The sequence below is a fragment of the Ovis aries genome, chromosome 13, assembly GCF_016772045.2.
Source record: "Ovis aries strain OAR_USU_Benz2616 breed Rambouillet chromosome 13, ARS-UI_Ramb_v3.0, whole genome shotgun sequence".
In the NCBI taxonomy this organism is placed as follows: domain Eukaryota; kingdom Metazoa; phylum Chordata; class Mammalia; order Artiodactyla; family Bovidae; genus Ovis; species Ovis aries.
Window position 1 is genome coordinate 10,104,108 of NC_056066.1, and position 22,763 is coordinate 10,126,870.

The 22,763-nt window shown below is 44.9% G+C and overlaps 1 protein-coding gene across 6 annotated transcripts in view; it reads right to left on the bottom strand.

Moving 5' to 3' along the window:
- The window catches only part of KIF16B (kinesin family member 16B), a 300,304-nt gene that overhangs the window by 197,962 nt on the left and 79,579 nt on the right, over positions 1–22,763 (bottom strand). The window lies entirely within an intron of this gene.

Here is a 22,763-nt window from a genome sequence, read left to right on the forward strand (position 1 = left end):
AAAGTCAATAATATAGAAATGCCTTCTCAGCCTTTCCAGTGTATATGGAATTTCAAAAGTGTCTTTTAAAGTGAAAACACAACAGGTGTCATTGACAGACATCTGACACATCGGGGTAAGGTCTTTTTGGTAAGCTTCCCAGAAACTGAGAAAGTGAAAGGTTCCAGTAACTGAGTAACAAAGGGCTTGTGGACGTTGGGGGGTCTCCAATTCTTAACCTTCAGCAAACTGGAAGGAGGACTGGGTCTCAGCTGGTCACCACACGGAGTGCTAGAGATCTTTGTAAGAGATCATCACGTGACTTTTCACTCATCTCCGGAAACCACTCTGAAGAATGAAAGGCCATGGCTGAAGCAGCCCTCCTTCCACGGCCATCAACTCATATAATAAGTGAAAAGATCCATCAAGGGGAAATCTGTGCCCCCGACGATGTCCCTGTGAACAGTCACCTACCTGAAGGCAATGTGCCATACGTTTTATTAAATGACATGTCTCTGAAAGCACTTCTAATGTTTAATAGTCAGTTGTCAAAATGCACACTTCTGAACTTCCCTGGTGGTCCAATGGTTAAGAGCCCGCCTGTCAATGCAGGGGACACAGTTCAGTCCCTGGTCTGGGATGCCTCCACGTGCTGTGGAGCAACTAAGCCCGTGAGCCACAGCTACTGAGCCAGCGCTCGAGAGCCCACGCTCCACAGCAAGAGAGGCCGCCACAGAGGGGAAGCCTCGGGCCACAACAGAGACCAGCCCCCACCCACCACAATCAGAGCAAGCAACAAAACCCAGAACAAAAAACAAATAAATCATATATTTTTTAAAAAAGAAAGAACACCTAACAAATTTTTTAAAGTGTATACTTCTATTGCTTTAAAGTACATACCACAAATAAGTATGATGGCACACACTCTGGAAGAAATTTTCTTAACGATCACAGCCTCATGGTTGTAGCAAACAGTCTTAATTACATTTAAATTTATTTGCATGATTTTATTATAAGGCATTATGATAAGATGATCAAAGAAAAACAACCAAGCACAAAAAAACATATTAAACTAGGGAAAACTTCTGTAGGGCAAACTGGATACACAAGTCCAAGGACAAAAGAGAACAGGGCAAAATTTCCGACAGTAAATAAATTTCATTTATTTTTGCATGAATGGTGGTGGATTTTGAATCCCTATGGTTTTACATTTTACTGGATTCATGTAAAGGAGTGATTTTCTTTTAAAATGTCAGTATTTGAAATCCATCAAAAATGACACCTTGTGCAAATATTAAATACATAACAAAACATAGATACCAACTTACAAATGTTCAAGGAATGCAGAGCTCTGAAAATTTCCTGGGCAGGTGTGCAAGTGCAGAGTCAGAAGGCCCCTGTCCTCTACTTCCCAGCATAGCCACAGCTTACGACAGGCGTGCCTGCCAGGCTCCAGCGGCTCCTCTCCGGCGTCCTGCTCCCTGCTGGTAGGTTCTTCAAATAAACTGGTCTCTGAAATCCTTTGTTTACTCTCATACCTGTTTCCCAACTGCCTGCCACAATGGCAAACAACAGTCATGCAAAAAGTGCTGATTTTCAAAATGGTATCAAATTATATTTGCCAAAGGTCTGAGAGCACTTCCTTACTCTCTGAGAACTTGTTCCAGCCGAATATTTATCAGAAACAGGAGAGCAGATGGGCTGGACTTCAGACTAGATGAAGAGACGCCAGGAGATGAGTTTTTCGCCACCACGAGTTCCAGGACTGACCTCTGATAAACCCTCATGCCCGTATCCATCTATTTAAAAATAAATGTGGATGAGACCAGGACTCTGATCCTGCTGCAAAAGCGGCCTAAGAAAATGAATACTTTCCTGGAGAAGCATTTGCAGCTCCAAGAAGAAAGAAATGCTCAACACTGGGACAAGAAACGATTTTCAGCAATCATTTATTCTAGTGCATTCTCTGCCCCGAGATAAAACCAGAACCAACTGATTCCACACAGAGCTGCAGGCTGCACTCTGTATTTAACCATCATGAGTGGAAAGTCCAGAGGTTCAGAATAGAAACGATTCTTACAGCTCCACAGCCTCTCTCGTCATGGGAAGCAGTCAGATAACCCCACCCCATCCCTCAGCCTCTGCCATCCTCCTGTGATGCCTTCCACACACCTCAAAAGTGTGGGTGGCTATTCCAGAGAGCCCCTGCACTATTTATTTTAAATCATTTTAAAATGTGTTAATTTAAAACATGTGGCCACCTATCTGTACATACACATTCATTCCTATCCAGGGCACGCACGTGTATACGAAGTCTCTACGTGAATTATTTTAACTAATTCAGCATCCAAAGGTGAAAGAAAAAAATCACTTACTAAGACTTCCAGTAAGTGTCCAACTCTTCCACGTTTTCACCGAGAACATTTATTTCACCCCGTCACACACTCAGGTCTACACAGCCAAGGCAGAGCAGGGCAGGAGGCTTAGCGAAGAGACAACGGAATCATTCCTCCCGTACTTCTCTTTCCTTCTTCCCTTAAACTTCAGAAATGTGTGAGAAAACCAGAATGATGGAAGCTCAGTGGCAGTGGAAACCAAGCCTGTTTTGCTCCACGCTGTGAAACAGACGATACGGCAGGGACCCAGATGGAGAGCATGAGGTCTCACGACCACAAAACCCAAGTGTGGAGGGCAGGTAGGCAACACAGCAGTGTAAGTGAAGTTTGTTTAGTTTATACTGATAAAATTATTTTTTCCAGCTTTACTGAGATATTACCGACATATATGTAGGTTTTAATGTGACAATGTGATGACTTGATACCCACACTTATTGTGTGTGTGTGTGTGTGTGTGTGTGTGTGTGTGTGTGTGTGTGTGTGTGTGTGTGTGTGTGTGTGTGGTGATGACCCTCAAGATCCATTACTCTCTTAACAACCTGCAAGTATGTGATACCCTATTAACTACAGTCACCATGCTGTATGTGAGATCCTACAACGGAGTCACCTTGTAACAGGAAGCCTGCACCCTTTGACCAGCATCTCCCCATTTCCCCCGCCCTTCCCCCAGCTCCTGGTAACCACTGTTTTACTCTCAGTTTCTAGGAGTTCAGCATTTTTAGATTCCACATGTGGGACCATCCAGTGTCTGTCATTCTCTGTCTCGCTGATTTCACTCAGCATGACGCCCTCACGGTGCGTCCTCTTATGCAAAAGCCAGACTTCCTTCTTTTTAATGGCTGGATACTATTCCATTACATAGATATCTATCTCACGTCTTCTTTATCCATTCATCCGTAAGTGGACACTTGGATTACTTTCATGTCTTGGCTCTTTAAATGATGCTGCAGGGATGTGGGTGCGGATATCCCTTCCAGAGAGGGATTTTCTTTCCTTCAGATATATTCCCAGAAGTGGAACTGCTGGGTCATATGGTAGTTTCATTTTCAATTTTTCAGGAACCTTCATACTGTTTCCCATAGTAGCTGCACCAATTTGCACTCACATCAACAGCGTAAAATGGTTCTCTTTCTCCACATCCTCCCCAACACTTGTTACGTCTTTGATGAGAGCCATTCTGACAGGGATGAGGTAGTAATCTAACTGTGGTTTTGATTTGTATTTCCCTCATGATTAGTGATGCTGAGCTTCTTTTCTTGTACCTGTTGGTATCTGTATGTCTTCTTTGGAAAAAACGTCTATTCAGGTCCTCTGTCCATTTTTTAATCATTTGTTTTTAACCCCTATCAGATAGCTGGTTTGCAATTATTTTCTCCCATCTGTAGGCTGCCTTTTCATAAAAACTTCTAGACACTGGTCTTGGCACTGAATTTTTGGAAATAATACACCAAAAGTGCAAGCAATAGAAGCAAAAATAAGCAAGTGGGACACCTTAAGTTTAAACACCGACAGTTTAAGGTGCCCCACTTGTTTATTTTTGCCTTTATTGCTTGCACTTTTGGTGTATTATTTCCAAAAATTCAGTGCCAAGACCAATGTCTAGAAGGTTTTTCCCTATGTTTTCCTATAATAGTATTACAGTAACAATCTTACATTTAAGACTTTAATTTCAAGTCTATTTTCGTGAGTGGTAAAAGATGGCATCTAATTTTATTCTTTAATGTCCAGTTTCCCTAGCACCACTTTTATTAAAGACACCATCTTTTCCCATTCAATATTCTTGGCTCCCTCATCAAACATTAGTTGATCAAATATACATGAGCTTAGTTCTGAGCTCTCAATTCTGTTCCATTGGTCTGTATGTCTGTTTATATGCCAGGGTCATAGTGTTTGACTACTACAGTTTTGTAACAAAAATACGAATTATTACAATGGGCAAAACATGACTAACATGAGGGCCTGAACGAGAATCCCATTCTGGGATTAATTTCCAAAAAAAAAAAAAGCACTAACTTCTGGTTTCTAGTTCACCATGCAGGGAGTTTAGAAGCCCCAACAGCCTAACAATAAGTAAAAATCTGGGGGGCGGGGGAGGACCTGAAAAGCCAACAGCTTTTCTTAGATCCATCAGAGAAGTGAGGTCACAGGGCAAACTGCTATCCTCACGACTGAAGAGACAGACACAGATGATCACATCTCACTGGAGCAGAAACCCAGGCTATGAAAACCTAACTGGTAATCTGACAACACGGTGGAGGCTCAGAGTGGACAGCTCTGCTGGTTAAAAGCTCCAGGAAGCCCCAGCCACTAGTTGGGAAGGTCCCAAAACCCCTGTGAGATAATTTCCCAGCGCTCCCCCATATCCTCATAGAGGATATCAGAGAAAAAGTCCCTCTTGCTTTCAGAAGAAGGTGGGGAAAACAGCCATTTTTACATACGCCAAAACCCTTGGTTGTTCTTACCAAGGAGAAAACATTTCACAGGAGTCTCACCTTCCTGGAGGGCCTCCCTGGTGGCTCAGCAGTAAAGAACCCACCTGCCAATGCAGGGGACACAGACTCGATCCCTGGGTGTGGAAGACCCCCTGGAGGAGGGAATGGCAACCCGCTCCAGTATTCTTGCCTGGGAAATCCCATGGACAGAGGAGCCTGGTGGGCTATATAGTTCACAGGGTCACAAAAGAGTTGGACATGACGTAGGGACTCAACAAGAACAACAAACTTGCTGGGGGAAGAGAAACACACAGCTCCAGCCCGCTCCAGCCCCCTGCCCCACGTAAGAGGACACGGGGCAAGGAGAGGCGCTGTGAGGCCCACAGTCCAGAGGCACTAGCCATGGAGGAACCTTTCACGAAAAGGAACTCAAAGCAGGTCACAGATCTAAAAGTAGAACAGAAACCATCAAACTCCTAGACGATAAAATGGGAGAAACCCTAGATGACCTCGGCCATGGCGGTAACTTTTCAGACACAACACCAAAGGCAACACCAATGAAAGAAACGACTGCCAAGCTGGACTTCATTAAAATTCAAAACTTCTGCTCTACGAAAGACAACGTCAAGAGATTCAGAGGGTCAGCCATGACTGGGGAAAATGGTCTGCACTCTTGGTGTTGTATATTCTAGGGTCTTTGACACGTGTCCCATCATAGAACAGCTTCGCTGCCCTAAAATGAGGCTTATCAAGATTAAGTAATTGGCCAAATTCACAACTGGCCAAGCCACGGTTCAACCCCAAACTCACAGGCTCAGAGAAGATGCTCTAAACCATCAAGCTCTACCAAGTGGGAGCTGGGGGATAACGTAACTCTAGTGTGATACAAGCTCTGGTATAAAAGTAAAGAGCCGAAGACAGTCTCTGGAAACATTCTGGGGAAACACTTCCTGAATCCCATCGTGTGATGCGCACCACAGTATCGATGTTCCTGTGGCAACATCACGTTATGTGCTCCTGACACACTGTGAACTGAGTCAGAATCCCTCAGTGGGCTGGTCCTCAATCCACTGACTCTGCGTTCAGCCCTGTCGACCCAGTCCATGCGCCATCAACGTGCTGATGCCCTAAGGACTGGCCGAGTCAGCATCTCAGCACCTCGTTCCTTGCGCTAAACAGGTTTTGACGGCCAACCTCAGAACCTACCCATGATTGAGGGTCAGCATCTGACGGACAGAGAGGAGTCCAGGTTCTGAGAAATGGGACATCACTCAATTTTTGGAACATAACTATCTTCTAATATTGAATACAACAGAGTTGCGACAAAAAAAATTTTTTTCACTATTTCAATAGCAAAAGACCAAAAGGCAACCTAAAAAGAATACAAAAGCACTTTTGCGCTAAGGAATCCATTTAGGCTACAAGGGTTTCATAAAGTCTGGACACAAAACTGAAAAAAGGACATTTGGCTTAGGGCCAAACAGCCATTCTCAGAACAAAGTGAATCTGAAGGGCACGGCCCTCCTCAGAGCTACAGACACAAGAGCACAAGGCTCACAAACAAGCCTGTTTAATTCTTTTCACCCAGAACTGCCCAGATTTATTTGAACAAGAGTTATTGTGTCCCCCCACCTCCCCCTCAAGGAACCGTATTAACACTGGAACAGTCTATCCACACACAGTTCTGAGTGCCTGCTTTGCAGCAAGAGCTCAACTAAGGGCTAGGACCAGAAGCACATCCAAGTGTCCTGGTGCAGACTCTTGTTATAACCCCAAGTTAGACGTGATTAACCAAGTATCAGGGACCTGAAGAAGACGCGCAGGGATCAGAGAGGACGCCTCGCGAACACTGCTTGGTGGAAGGGCACTGGACAACCAGATTATTATTTTCTGACCTAAACTCAGACACTGACTCCCTGGGTTCAGGTGCCAGACGCCCCAACCGTGGCACAGGAAGGGCAGAAGAAGATCAGCTCTCGGGCCCCGTCCATTTCAAATATTCTACACCATTAATTCAACGTGAAATGAGAGAAACGGGCAAGAAATTTCAATATACTACTTAGACACTTCAAAAGACACACTGATGGTTCAGATAATGGAACTAAACTGGAAACGTCTCCAGAATGTACACTGAGAATTTAAATGAGCTCTGAATATGTTTCCTGAAGCAGTGATGAAACTGTGAGAGCTTTAAAGGGGGGCGACTGAGTTCCCCGTGGCCTGACACACACTCCTTCTCCAGCTTGGGACCCCATCCTCCTGCCCCCCTGCTCCAAGCCCACTCAGTTTCCCTGGAAGCCCCGATACCCCAGGGTAATGGCTTCAGCTGAGCCCTGGCCATCAGGAAATCTGTATCACCCCACCCAGGACTCCCAACAGCTACTTAATTCTACACTGCCTTCAAGGGCAACTCCTCTCTGAACCCTTTCTCATCGTCTTCCAGAAGGCTTGACCTGTTGACCAAGGCCTCCTGTGCCTCTCCACCAATCCTAAGGCTCATTTCCGGCTGGCCAGCTCACTCGTTAGCTGTGTGACAAGTTTCTTATCAACTCCAGTCTCCATCTCCTGAAACAGAGCCATCAGCATTCACATGTAAGACTGTTACAAGATTGCAACCAATTATTACTACCTGTAGAGGGCTTTGAACAGGGTCCCACAAGTGCTTGTGGTCAAAACCGCCTTCTGCTTTCCCGATCTTCCTCCTGGGCAAAATCCCAGTTTTGTTAGAGATGGCAGGGTTCCCAGCTGAAGGCAGTATTCCCAGCCTTCCTTGCAGGCAGAAGGGGCCACACGGCGCAGCTCCCCAGCAAGACAGAAGCGGGGCTGAAGAGAGGGATAAATTCTGCAAAGATACACCCTGCTGCCATTCCCAGGCCTCCTAACTAAATCTCACGTGATTATGTAGTTGCAGAAACTGTCTCAAAGCACTGAGAGAAAGGCCAGTGGAATTTCACAGACCTTGGTTCTGGACAAACCACTGAACCCCCAGCAGCAGCAGCCCAGCTCTGTCATCCTCATCCAGGGAGGGGAGAACCAACAACCCTCCACTAGCTTAAGGCACCTTTTCTCTGCACTAAGGGTACCATTATCTGCAATCAAATGCCTCCCTGATAGAGTCAGCTCTTATTAACCTAGAACGTGTGACAATTTTTCTCACTATTTGTTTGAAGTTTGGTCTCCCCAACAGGTGGAAAGTGTCTTATTCATGCTCACACAATCCATCTCGCCAGGCAGGTGCTCAAAACTGTTCCATGATGGACAAAAAGAAAACAGAGCCATTCACAGTTTGTCCCTAGACTCTTCTAAGAGAAGACTCTAAGAGAAAAAAAAAAAAATTCATCTTTGTCCCTCCCTAGTTAAACTGGAGATCCTGTAGATTATTTAGCATTTATAAATTGCCCACAGAGTGCCTGAAGTTACGGTTCTTCACCTAACAAGCCCTGAGACACTACTGCCAAGCACCGCTTTCAATGCCTTCACAACTGCTCAGGAACTTGGTCGTGTTCAGCTTTCTGCGACCCCCGTGGACTGCAGCTCGTCAGGCTCCTCTCCACGGGACTCCCCCGGCAAGAATACTGGAGTGGGTTGCCATTTCCTCCCCCAGGGGATCTTCCCGACCCAGGGATCGAACCTGCGTCCCCCGCACTGCAGGTGGACTCTTTACCACTGAGCCACCAGGGAAGCCCGCCTTCACAAGCAACTCACTGAATCCTCATAACGACCTAGGAGGAGGCAAGTACCATTGCCTCTCTTTCACAGATCAGGAAGCTGAAGCACTGAGAAGTTAAGCTGCCCAAGGTCACAGAGCCAGCAACTGGCCAGGCTGAGACTGCATTCCATCAACTGAACTCAAGCGTTCAAGTCTGTAACTCTCAATCTCCACTGCCTCTCAGTCACCGAGGATGGCTGTCTGCTTCCTCCTGTTTCTACAAAAATGAGGAACGAGCTGGGAGAAAATTCACTCTGATTATCTATCAAACTTCTTGGCTTCACAAACCAGGAGAAACCAAAGAGGAAAAAGCTGCAGCCACCATCCCAAGAGTCAAGGTTACTCTGCTGAAGTAAATATGGTCAGACATACAACTGGGGAGAAAGAGGTGAGAGGTTCTATGTTTTAATTCTCTTAGGAACTTCCGGAGCTGCAAAAGATTAATTAATTGAAAAAGGAAAACTAAGAGCTGAAAATGAGGTAAATGTGAGGTAAAAGAACAAAAAGTCCTTTAAGGGGCAAATATAAGCAAAGGAATAAATAAATGACAAATAAAGCGTTCTAATGCAAGCTAGTCAAAATGACTACCTAGTACCCAGGTTTAAAAATATATCTTTTACCTATAAGATAGTATCCAGTGATTTGAGGCAACTTTGGAAAAACTATTTTAAAAATTGAGAAAATAACCTCCAAATATGTGAGGGTTCATGTCTACATCTTTCAGGATCAATTCCAAAGGAGGCTGCAAAAAAGACATTCCTTCTACTAAACTCTTCACAATTTACCTCGCTCAGCCTCTATCCAGAAACACGTAAACAGGCGCCAGTCCACTTAGCAATGCCTGCCGAGTCCTTTCACTACCAGTAGAGACCTGGAATTAAAGACAGGAGAAGAGCTGGTTCTTCCTATCTCTAGTGACATCTAGTGCTGAGAAACTGAAATACACTGTGGAGCACACTATTCCTTCCAATTATTATAACGATAACCACCTACTATAAAATCAGAGTATGTATAATTCAAAAATATATCACTTTTTCCATAACTGGAATTGCTGACTTTCAATTGTCTTCTAACTCCCAATTTAAAGTATCTCATAAGATTAACCCATTGAGAAGATACAATTGTTTGAGGGGAAGAAATCACTCTGTTCTCCAATTTTTTTGTTTTAAATGCAAACATAACTTTATTTACCAACAGCAGACTGGGAAGTTAGGAGATTTTGCAGACATTAAAAGACTCCATTTAAAATTAACCAAAAAGCACGCTGGCTTAATTTAACAATAATATAATACAAGCCATTTATTCAAAACCAACTTCAAAAATCTCTGAAGGAGAATAATTTAAATGCAGATGAAGCCCATTATAGGATGGCTTGCTGATTTAAATATGCCATGGGCTAAATCTTGTCTTCAGATTTTACATATTAAAATTATTCTAAAAGATGTGGGCCAGCCATAGTCTCTTTATCAAAGTAAAGCACCACTTTGGAATTAAGAATCTAGGCATTTGGAAACCATTTAAAAAGATAAGTAAGATATAATTAAGAAGCACTGGATTAGGAGGAAAAAACCCAGTCTAGCCCTGCTTCTAACTCTAGAACATCAAAACCAACTCAGTTAATTTCTCGTGGCTTCAACTTCCTCATTAAAACAAAAAGTTTTTCTTTTGTGGGATGAGGGAAGAGTTTCACCTAAATTCTTGGGTTGTTTGTGCTATGTTCTGCGCTCTATGAACAAGATGAGCTTCACAATCTAGGAGCATTTTTTAAAATTAGTTAAATCACAGGCAATGACACAGCACTTTAAGAAATTCAGGACAAACGAAGACTCAACAAAGGAGATTTGAAGTGAAATCACTGTGGAGTACGTAAAGGTATCTCCCTGGCAGCTCGGCAGTAAAGACCCCACTTGCCAATGCAGGAGACACGGGTTCAACACCTGGGTTGGGAGATTCCCCTGGAGAAGGAAACAGCAACCCACTCAGTGCTCTTGCCTGGAGAGTGCCATAACAGGAGAGCCGAGCGCGCTACAGTCCCTGGGGTGGCAAGAGTCGGGCACAAGCTAGCAACTAAACACCGACAACCTGAGCTTCACCAAAGGCATACTGAGCTGCATTCAGCCCTCCTCCCCAACATTTGCTGCTTTCTGGAGAGACAAGCTGGCAGAGAAGAAGCACGTGTGCTCATCCTCTCCCGCGAGAACTTCAAACTTACGACTCCCTGCTGAACAACCATCGACAGGAGAATGTTGGGTCCCACCAGAATAGATACCCCACATCCGAGGGCAGAGGAGAAGCCTCAGCAAGATGGCAGGAGGGGTGAAATCTTGTTTAGAATCGAACTCCATACCCGCCAGAGACGCTTGGAGGGCTCAAACAAAACCTTCTGCACACCAGGACCCAGAGACCCCACAGGGACTGACCATGCACCAAGGCCTTGTATATTCTAAACCACAAGGAATGCTGAGTCCCTTTAATTAAGACTTTCATAATTCACGTAACTCAAGTGGGCTCTGTCACTAAACCAGGATATTCACAAACATTCTGGTCAAGTGAAGTTTTGCCACCAGAACAACTGACGTCTTTCTTTAGTGTACAGGGAATGTTCATTGAAAAGGCTAAGATGAGGACGAGGATGCAACTGATTTAAAATCTGTCTGGAGTTTCCGACTACACGTATGTTTATTACTCTCACCTTGCAGAGAGAACGCTCACCTAGCTAAAAGTAACAGTTCTATCTTAGAAGAGCTGATAAGTGACCTGTGGGGGTAGAGAGACCAGAATGAGGGGCAGTGAAACTCCACAAAGACAGGGAAATTTGGTGAGTTGCATCTGGAAGACCCTCCCACTCCCGGCAAGATTCGGGTCGGTTCCAATCACTGCACTGGTATCCCCCAAGGATCTCAGGAGGGAGCTCCCCTCAATGGGCATTTGTAACGAGCTGCTGTCTGAATGAGTGACAGCTCTCCAGGATTGCGGGGGGCAGGGAGTGGTGGGAGGCGAAGAGCTAGTTTATGGACAAACAAGGTGAGGGGAGCTGGAGAAGGCTGGAGAAGTGCCCCGCGATGGAGGACAGAGAACGCCAGGATCACGCACTCGATGACAAGCTCTAAGGCAAAGGCATTTGAGAAATGAAGCTAATGAAAAATGATGGCGAGTTGTGTTTTTTTATTACCATCATCAGGAAATTCAAAACAGAACCACCACATGATACCACTGCACACTAATGAAAATGGCCCCAAAAGATTCAAAAGATAGAAAACAGCAAACGCTGGGGAGGAGGTGAGACAACCAGCCCTCTCACACATGGCAGGCGGGAGTGTAAATGGTACAACAACTCTGGAAAACTATTTTCACTACCTACTAAAGCAGAGCAGACACCTGCTCTACAACCCAGCAATTCTTCTCCTAGGCAGACACCCAAGAGAAATGTGTACACTCATTCACGGCACGGACAAGAAGGTTCACAGCAGCACTATTCCTAACAGCCCAAACCAGGAAACAGCGCAAATTCAGAGATAACGGATAATCTGCGATACAGCCACGTTACACATTATATAGTTTATGCAACAATGAAAATAAACGCAACAGTGCAAAAAAGAGGTGGATCTCACAAACGTAATGCAGAGCAAATAAAGCCACTTACCAAAAAAACAAAAACAAAAGGCTATGTTCCGTATGGTTCCTTACACATAAAGTTTAAAAGCAGGATAAACCAAACTGTGCTTTTATTTTTTTAATTAATTTTAACTGGAGGATAATTACTTTACACTACGATGACGGTTTCTGCCATTCCTCAACATGAATTGGCCACAGATACACGTGTCCCCCCCCCATTCCTGAAGCCCCCTCCCACCTTCCTCCTCACCCTATCCCTCCCCTCTGGGTTGTCCCAGAGCACAGGCTTTGGGTGTCCTGCTTCATGCATGGAACTTGCTCTGGTCATCTATTTTACATGTGGTAATATACATGTTTCAACACTCTTCTCTCAAGTCAAGCCAGACATCTTTCTTGCGGGGAGTGATGACTATAAGGGGGCATGGTCGGGACACGCAGGGGCTGAGAACTGCTTCTTCACCCAGACACGGGCTACATGGGTGCCTCCAGTCTATGCAATCCATCAGGCAGGACACTCACCGTCTGTGCGGCGTGCGCATAAATGCCCAGACTGAGAACAGCTCCCAGGGCACATTCACAAAGGAAGAGCGGTCCCAACAAAGAATTCCCACAGCAAGTGGAGCAAAACGAAACCACCTGCCACCCCTGAAGACAGAGAAACGGGGAAGGGTCCCATACCCAAGACAGGCGACCCACAGGGAAAATTCCATGCAGCCCCCTGAGAAAGAACCCACATCCTTCTCAAACAGAAGGAATCCTGAGAGCTCACCTCACCACCCACCTGGTCATGACTGAGAAAAACTGAGACAGAGACAGAACAATTTGCTCAAAGTCTGAGAACTAGTTAAGGATAAATCCAAGTGCAAAAGCTGGGTCACCTCAGTTAAGACAACTAATTATAAAACGGTCAAGATATTTCAAAAGAATGAATTGAGCAACCGCCCTGAATGGGTAAGAACTCAAGAAAGGACACAGCTGCTGTCCATTTCATTCAAGTGAGATAAGCAGTGAAAGGTGACAGGTGCACACAATATCCACAGACAGACGGGGAGCTCAGAGAGAGGGGAGGGGAAGACAGTCCTGCGGAACCTGGGAACACAGCACACTCCTCCCACACTTAAAAAGATGACACTCTGCACGTCTGGACTATTCTTCCTTGCAAAGAGCACGTTTCAGATCTCTGTTTTATAAACAAACCACCACTGCAGTGAAGAGCAATAGAACACTTGTATAAAAGCAAGTCTCATATAAAGTAAAATATTACCTACAAAGGTAGACAAGGACACCCAGCTGGTTGAATATAGTTCAAAGAAGCATCTGAAAGATGCTCAGAGAAGTCATTAACATAAGAACAAATGCAAATAACACATCAGGAGAAAAAAAATGATACCCAGAGAAATAATCATGATTGTTTTATAGAAAAAGACTAGCAAAGAGCCAAGGCAGAAGAAATGACTACACCCAACGGCGGCAGAAATAAACGTCAGAGTCCTGATTAAAGAAAGAGCATCACAAAACACAAAAGGGAACCTGAGCCACTGTTTCAGAGAAAGCAAATCTTGTCTTGACACTTATGGAGATAACAGAGCAGATGGTGCTGGAACAGTGGCTGTCACTGGTGTTGGTTTTTAAAACACCGATGAATAACCAAATTCACAGCAAATAAAGTATCCCTTTTTCAGACAACTTTTTTTCCATCAATCTTTAAAACATAAAAAAACAAGAGAGACAAAGGTCAGAGAAAGACACACACACACAAAAGGCAATAAATTAGAACATGGGGATAAAAAGGTCAGTTTGGAACAACAATTAAGAACTAGACAGCAGAATGGTGTCACGAGCCAACTTTGAGACAGGGTTCAAATTCCGACCTCATCTATTCCTTCCTTAACTGAGTACCCTCTGGGCCTCAGTTTCCTTGTCTGCAGAGTGAGAAAATAAATACTCTTCCACCTTGTACAAGGTTGCTGAGCAGAGCATTCGAGAGGCAGCTAACGACTCACTGGTTTAAATTTTAAACTATGCTCAGCTGAGCGACTGGAAAACTTTTAAATATGTTTGGAACACAGTTTGCAATGAGAATCTACTTTTCAACTGTAAATTTCATAAAATCAAAATACAGATCCAGTGCATCCAATGTAAATTTCACACTGAGTTGAGAGGTACTATAAATGCAAAGGTACTGCAAATTTACATCATGTTAAAAACTTATTTTAAAAATTCTATTCTTCATTAATAATTTTTATATTGATTATATGTCAAGTGGTAAGTTTTTTATGTAACGGGTTAAATAAGATGTACTGTTAAAATTAATTTCAGCTGTTTCTTTTTAAATGTGGCTATTAGAAATTTAAACTCCCATGTGTGGCTTGCATTACATTCCTATTAAACAGTGCTGGCTTAGAACAATGCCTGGCACACAGTAACAGTGCAGTAAATATTATCCACTATTATCCCTATTAATATTATTATTATTAATATTAAATGCAAGGCAATTTAGGAGAGTCCAAAAATAATTTTAACATGTCTCTACCTTCTGGACCTTGGAGTTGAGCAAAGGAAAACCAGACATACCATAATATTATAGCTTTACAGAAAACAAATCATCAATATCTAGCTGTGAGAAAAGAGGACTTTCAGGAAGAAACAAAAAAATCCACAAAGAACGTATTCAACTCACTTCACAACTATCATTCTAAAAATCTACAGAAATTAGAATTTGTGTTACCCACCCAGTTAGACTATATTCAGATGACAACAGAAAAAAACAAATATTACATGGGAACCCACACAGACTAAAGGCAAACATCTGTTGCTGGTGGATCAGGGGTGGGGGAGATGCTCCTGCCAGGCCCAGATCTGACCCACTGGGGCAGGGGGTCCTCTGCTCTGTGGCCCAGACCACACTGAGAGCCACCTGGATAGGGATAAGGGACCTTTGGATTGGGGGCACTCTGATCATCAATACTGGCCAGATGTATACATAGCCAAATTCTTACCAGGTTTGAAAGCCAGAAAAGGGCAGGGGTGGTGGGGTGGGGGCTGAATGCACACACCCAGCAAAACACGTTCCTGTGCACTCCTAGAAGCACTATTCATAATAACCGAAACACTGGAGATAACCACCCAAATGGAGCTAACCAACAGGAGAATGAATAAATAGGGCAGCAGAGTCGCAAAATCAAGTAGAAACTACTGCTAAGCAAAGCATGGATGAATCTTAAAGACGACAGCCTGCATGGAAGCAGACAGAAGCAGACACAGAACACACTGCAGGGAGCTCAGGGACAGCCAGCACCCCCTACCTAAGAGCTGTCCGGACACCTCCAGAATGTGAGGACAAGACGCGACTGACCAGGAGGGGCGAGAGGGGACCCCTGGGAGCAGCAAAGAGTCTGCATCCTGACCTGGGTGTGGGTTAGAGGGAGACATACACACAGATGACAACTCAGGAGCCGGACACTCCAGACATGCGCTTTTTTATAAGCTCACCAAGACGCACATTTCAAATGTACATACTTTGTGTATGCTGAATCTCTATTAAAAAATAAATTCAAACGCCTGTGTGAGGATTTTAAAAAAGGTCCTGTAAACAGACCACCTTATTTAATGACAAATAATCTACTCAGTTGAAATGTCTTTTCAAATGCCATCACCCAACATCTCCAAACACTTGCATAAGTGTGCAACTTTGGGGGCTATAAAACTCTGCAAGAAGTTACATGGGCCACTTTCTTCTGGGAGCCTTCGCCCATATGATAAACATATCAAGATGTGCTTTCTAGGCCTGTATGTCCCAACTCCTGTGAGGCTCCAGGGTACTGTTTAAAAAAAGAGATTTGGGGGTATCATGCCCCACAACTCTCATTCCATGACACTGCAGAGCCCAGAAAACGGTCTTTTAAAAAGGTCCCCAAGAGATTCTGAGCTGAAAACACTTCCCTATGGGAAGTCAACTGGTATGAAGTGCGGAATAACTGGTACTTACGTTGCTCTGGATAAGAAACTGGACTTGGCGACTGAAACAGCATCATAGCAAGCTCTGTGGTTTCATTTCAGTCCCTTAATCATCTGGAAATGCCAGTGTAATTTTTACTTTAATAGAAGGACAGGAAAGCCTAAATACACTGATACAGAGTAGATTCGGTCTAGAAGAAAATGAGCATCTTTGGTGATGTTCATGTTGCTCGTCTTCCAAGGAGAAATCACAGCTGTTAGGAAATCACTCCTCTCATGTATGACCCCCAGACGACTTCTCAGGCAGGCTGTTCTTAGCTGGTAAAGCCAATGTTATTAATATAAAGTATTATAAAAGATAGTACAAATCTATAACCATCTCCCCCCTTGCAAGTATCAGAATATCCTGGTAATAAATATTCATACACAACCTGGGTCCATATTTGTTTTTCAATATCTGCCCATGGCTAATGAGCCTGTCTTACAGATATATACTTTCTAAAACCAGCACTTCTGCTAAGAGACTTGCAACTCTAGGGCCTGGAGTTTGGAGAAATGACGATCATCTTTAAATGATGCAAAGGCAAAATCAACCCAGATGCTAAGGAACAGTAATCTCCTAAAACCTGCCGTTGTGTTCCAGGTGGAGGGCAGTGCCAACTCGCCGCACACAGCAATGGTTGCTAGGCAGGCTGGGCTGGGAAACATCAAGTTAAAGGGGTCGAAGGGAAATGAAGCCAAATTTAAAACCACATGCAAAAAGCCAAAGGAGAACAGGCACTCATTTAGAGCTCCTTTTAAAATCACATAATCAATCTAGAAAAGGAAGGGAAATGTGCTTAAACACACGGAATTTACTGTGTGCCACCCTTCAAGTCTAACACCAGAGAAGACCGACTTCCCCGGCGTGGAATGTTCCCACGAGGGTACAGATACCAGGGGCCTTTCACACAGTCTCCTGGCTGGACACGGGACTTCTGAGTCAGAAAGGAAGTGACTGAAAATATTTTCTCTGAAGTTCAGACTGTTCCAATCCCTGGGTCAGGAAGATCCGCTGGAGAAAGGGATGGCTACTCACTCTAATATTCTTGCCTTGAGAATTCCATGGACAGAGGAGCGTGGCAGGCTACAGTCCACTGGGTCACAGAGAATCAAACATGACTGAGCAACTTACACTTTCACTTTTCAAGAACTAAAAGAATACTTCACTACACCTTCTGTTTGCCCTGCATACATTTCACAATGTATATTTCACAGTCTAAGTGACCAGGTTCTGCGTCTCCAGTGGAAAACATGGATGGCATCACCAGGATCCACCTGCACCCACTGCTCCAACAGTCCACGGCAGCTGCTGTGATCTCGCCCCAGCTCAAAGGCAGGCCCTGGTTCACCTCGACCAATCCACGTAACCCATTCTCTTTATCAGAGTGACAGGCAGAGATACTCTGGGCCTAAGCCAGTCAGCACAAGGCCCCAGGGATTCGTTCACAAATACATCAGTCAATCAGTGCAAACTTCAGAACTTGGCTGGAGACTCAACCCAGACTCTCTGAATTTAGATGGTGTGGTGGGTAAATACAAAGCTATCGCTGCTGCTCTCACCCAGCCATTCAGAGAGCCTAAAGACAAAGTCATTACACCAAAAAGGCATAACCAAGTCCCAGAGAAGCAGAGACGGTGCCCTGATCAAACTATGCCTAAACCCCACCCTACCACCTGACCACTACTCTTCTATCTTATAAGCCAGTTTGAAACTGGGTTTTCTGTTATTTGAAATTAACAAACGTAAAACACTACATAATAAAATGCCTTATAAGTAGCTGCATTGTAGCTGCATAAAACTATACTTTTTAAAAGTTTGTGTATACATAATTTCTGGTTTTTCTGGCCAGTGAGAAGACATGTATTATTGTCAAGCCAGTTTTACATATGAAAAGATGGATTTGGAGAAAATAAAACAAGAAAGAAAAAAGTGGTGAAAGATATGTGAAATCTGAAAAAACAAAAAAACAAAACCTGAGCTCACAGATTAGTGGTTTGGTGGCTACCAGTGGTGGCTCAGACAGTCAAGAATCTGCCTCCAATGCAGAAGACCTGGGTTCAATCCCTGGATTGGGAAGATCCCTTGGAGGAGGACATAGCAACCCACTCCCGTATTCTTGCCTGGAGAATTTCACGGACACAGGAGCCTGGTGGGCTACAGTCCACAGGGTTGCAGAGTCGAACATGACTGAGCGACTTTCACTTTCACACTTTTTTACACAGGGTGGCAATGTGAAGTGGAATAAATGAACGTGGTCAAAAGGTACAGGCTTTCAGCTATAAGATGAATAAGTCCTGGGGATGCAATGTACAGTTAATAAAACCTCTTGCATGTTTGAAAGTTGCTGAGAGTAGATCTTAAAGGTTCTCATTACGTGAAAAAAAAAAAAGTAATGATGCTGAAGAATGTTAACTGTATTTACTGTGGTGATCACTTCTCAAAATACACAAACACTGAACTGTTGTGTTGCACACTTGACACTAATACAATGTTAGATGTCAATAATACCTCAATAGGAAAAATAAAGGAAAGCATTATTACTGTAATGCTTACAATGCTGACTATGTGTTGGACTCACCTTATAGGACAGGTAGTACTACTGTCCGCATCTTACAGAGAGATTCTGAGACACAGAAAGGTCAAAGGGACCAAGGTTAGGGTATGCACAGACACAGGCCTTAGGCCAGGCAGGAGGAGGGCCACCTCCTCGCTCCTCTGCAAACTCACAACTCTGAGGACTCCTCCAAGGGGAGTTAAGTGTGTTTCTGGGTGACATGAACAATAAACTGATTGTGCCGTGAAATGGTCACTGTTTAAGCCTTCCTGCCAACAAAACCAAGTTCCTACAGTTCAGCACCTCCAGCGAGTTCTGCTGCACATAAACCATGACTTCCGTATGACCAAGGCAATCCTTTCCTCCCTGGCTGCAGCCATAAATACGCAGTGAGAGCCCGTCAGCGTGCATGCCTCCCTGCAAAACATCAGAAGGAAAATCCCCTACGCATTCAAAATTATTTATCACGTGGTTCCAACATTTAACAGGGCGCACTTGACTTATTTCCGAGCCTTCTGTTCCAAGAAACGTTATTCAAAAGTAAGAACCAACATACACTTGCAATCCCTTTATTTATGAGCAGCTCCTTCAAGATGAAAACTGCCACAGAAAATAAGGAGCTTGGCATTATTAACAGCATCAGAGTTGGTCCTGGGAACAGCTCGCTGAGCCTCTGACTCTGCCACGTTCTCAGTCAACCTCCAGCGCGAAGGCACTGACAGTCATCTCCGCTATTAATTATCAAACCCCAGTTTCGGAGCACACGGAACTTGATTACTTCGCCTTTTATATTTAAAAAAACAGGTGCAAGAGCAGAACTTTAGAAAGCGGAGAACACAAGAGTCTGATGGAAATTAACAACCAGAGAAGTCGACAAACTGGCAACTGAGTACCATTAATATATAAAGAGCAGTGATGTCTTTTTCCACGTGCTTCAGACGGAGAGCCAGCCAGCAAGGCAGCTTATGCGAATGTACTACAAGAAGACCACGGGCTTTGCACCAGGGGTACTGACAGTTAACTTCTGTCCAGACACAGACTCATTCACATTAGTCTGCACACTGAAGCAGGGAGACAATTTCTCTCATAAAGTTGGAAACAGTACGTGTGACTGTCTAAGGTCAGAATTCTGAACCATCAAATCCCCAGATGGTTGCTAATAAGGAGGGTGATGCATGGCTGAAAGTGTTGTCTCCTCTTTCATTCGAAAGCTGAGCAAAATCAATGCCTGTAAACAGAATTCTATCCTAGAGCTACCCCCAGGTTCAGTTCTTATACCAAAAAGAGGTCAAGTTTAACTGATACAAATAGAGACACCGGCCACAGATGTCACCTCTCCACTGGTTTGTCTGTAAGTTATCTAGAAACCAGAATATCCAGGGCCCTGGGTGGCAAGAATTCAGAGGTCCATGACCTGGCTGGTGTCAAGCCTGCCGAGCATCAGCCCCAGGAATCTGCGCTCCCTCCAAATCCACTGCCCTCCCCAGCACATGTCTCCTCCGTGAAATGGAAAACTGCAGACAGCAGGAAAAAATTCATTGATAGGTTTCTGTAATCTTCCAGAGAAAAAAGTTCAGCTGATAAATTCTATCATAAAATGGAAATAAGTTGGTTTAAAGTATGCCTCTCCAAGAAATTTGAACTCAGAAAATCTAAAGCCAGTCAAGGATTCCAATTTCATTTTACTCTATTTATTATTAGTCAAAACATTCTGAAAGAACAACAACAAAACAATTTCTCCATCAATGTGTGAGATACTTCCTGCCTCTTCGGAGACAGAATCTTAAGACAGTGGCACAAGTTAAGCTGAAATTATGTGTGTTAGGATCGCATCATCAAGTAGATTCAAGTATGCACCACCCTCCAATTCAATTCAACGTTATCGTAAGAAAAAACTCCAAATAATGTCTAGGGGGAAAAAAAAGACACTTTAATTCAACAAATCGCCCACTTTTCAAGGACAAGCCTCTGCAGGGACAGCCTCTGCACGAGAGCAACCTGCTTCTTCCCCACACCCTGTGCCAAACCAGTCAGATGGCCCTCACAGGGCCATGAAAACGCAGAAGCTGGTCACGCGCCAGAATAATCCAAGGATATACCTGCAGGAAGGAAGGGACCCTGTTTGCTGAGAACTGGGAAGAATAACCCCTGCTGGGGGATTCGACAGAACATACCCTCCGGGCTGTGAGCATCCGCACAGCAGCCCAGCCCTGGACAGACCTGCACAGAGCCACGGGCAATTCTGCCAGGCCAGCTGCCCAACGCCCGAGAGCTGCCCGCACGGCCCACGCTGGCTGCAACTTATTCTAAAGCACAGAGCTCAACGCATTATTTGGAAGTCAGATAATAAAGTCAGATAAAAAACTACCTCTGAAAGTTTCATTTTTATCATTTGAAGACGCTAGAACAGAGAAATGAAAATGCATCCTGAGCAGAAAAACTAAAAAGGTGCATACTGGGTGGGGTTAGGGGGAGAGGGGGTGGGGGTGAGGGGTCAATGGATGGAGGGATTCTGAGTGACTTGAAAAAATTCACTGGCAGTAAGACGTACAAAGCCAGGCCAGAAGGGCAGGGTGTTAAGTAGTCCCCTTATAAACCATCCCAAATACAAAGGAGCCAATGCCACGTGGAAGCCATGGAAAGAGGGGCTGACATGAAGGCCCTGGGAATGCACCAACCCCAGGCCTGGAAGAAGTCGATTCATCACAACATTAACTTCCAAGAGCCAACAGTTATAACAGCTAAAGACAAATTCAGCCAGAGTGAAAAACGCACTGTGGAAGCCGAAGATTCTGAGCAGCTGGCAGCGCCCAGCATTAGACAGAAATGCCAGGTGTTCCCATCCCTGGGGACTTTAAGACAGGGAACTGGTTACCCTGCTGATGGCAGAGCTGGGCAGCTGGTGGAGCTAGTGAGGCCACCCACAAGCTGACAAGGCCAGGAAACCAGCACCGCCCCAGGAGGAGGGGCAGGTGAGCAGGAGATTCTGGAAGTCAGGGCTGTATCGCCAGGTGGTACCGCGCCAGGGATTCTTCAAGGAAATGGCATGAGAGAGGTCTGGTTCCTCCCTCCAACCCCTCACAGCAAATCCCACTGGGCACAGGGCAGCCCGCTCGGTAGCTCCCCACGACACAGGTCAGAACAGAAGGGAAAACCCGGACTGAGGGCAAGAGAGTCCAGGATGGCCTCACCCTTCCTTCCCCAGCTTTCCAGGTCCAATACCCACACTTGGAGGTGCAGACACGTCAGCCAGGCATCTTATTAACACACAGGCTCTGACTTCGGAGCCTGCGGAGAGACAGAGCGCCTGCACTTCCAACCAGGCACGGACGATACTGATGCTGCTGGTCCAGCAACCATACACGGAGCAGCAAAACCTAACTGACCCAAGGCAAGAATTGATCTGTAATCCACAGGAACGCAGCCACATTCCTTCCAAGGATGGAGAACACAGACGTGTGTGAGCCTTTCAACTGGTAGTGAGGAAGAGAGGCTGCACTGCACAGGCAGGAAGGAGCTCTGGCGCGGGGCGGCTGCTGCACAACACGGCACACTGCCTTCCCTGCCAGCTCACCAGGCGTGTGCGGGTCACAGCTGTTACGAGCTGAAACGTGTCCCCCTAAAAGTTCAACTGCTGAACCCGAGCTCCAATATCTCAGGATGTGGCTGTTTCAGAGATATAGCCCTTAAAGAGATAATTATGTTAAAAAAGAAGCCATGGGGCTGAGCCATAGTCCAATCTGACCAATGTCTTTACAAGAAAAGGAGATTAGGCCGCAGAGGGTGACCAGGGCCGCAGGCACACAGAGAGAAGGCCACATGAGGCCCAGAGGGCAGGCAGTGCTCATAAGCCAAGGAGGGAGGGAGGCTTCAGGACAAGCCTTGATCTTGGTCTTCTTGCCTCCAGGACTGCAAGCAAATAAATGTCCGCTGCTTAGGCCTCAAGTCTGTGATGTTCCGTTATGACAGTCCTAGCAAACTAATATGGAGAAGGCGATGGCACCCCACTCCAGCACTCTTGCCTGGAAAATCCCATGGATGGAGAAGCCTGGTGGGCTGCAGTCCATGGGGTCGCAAA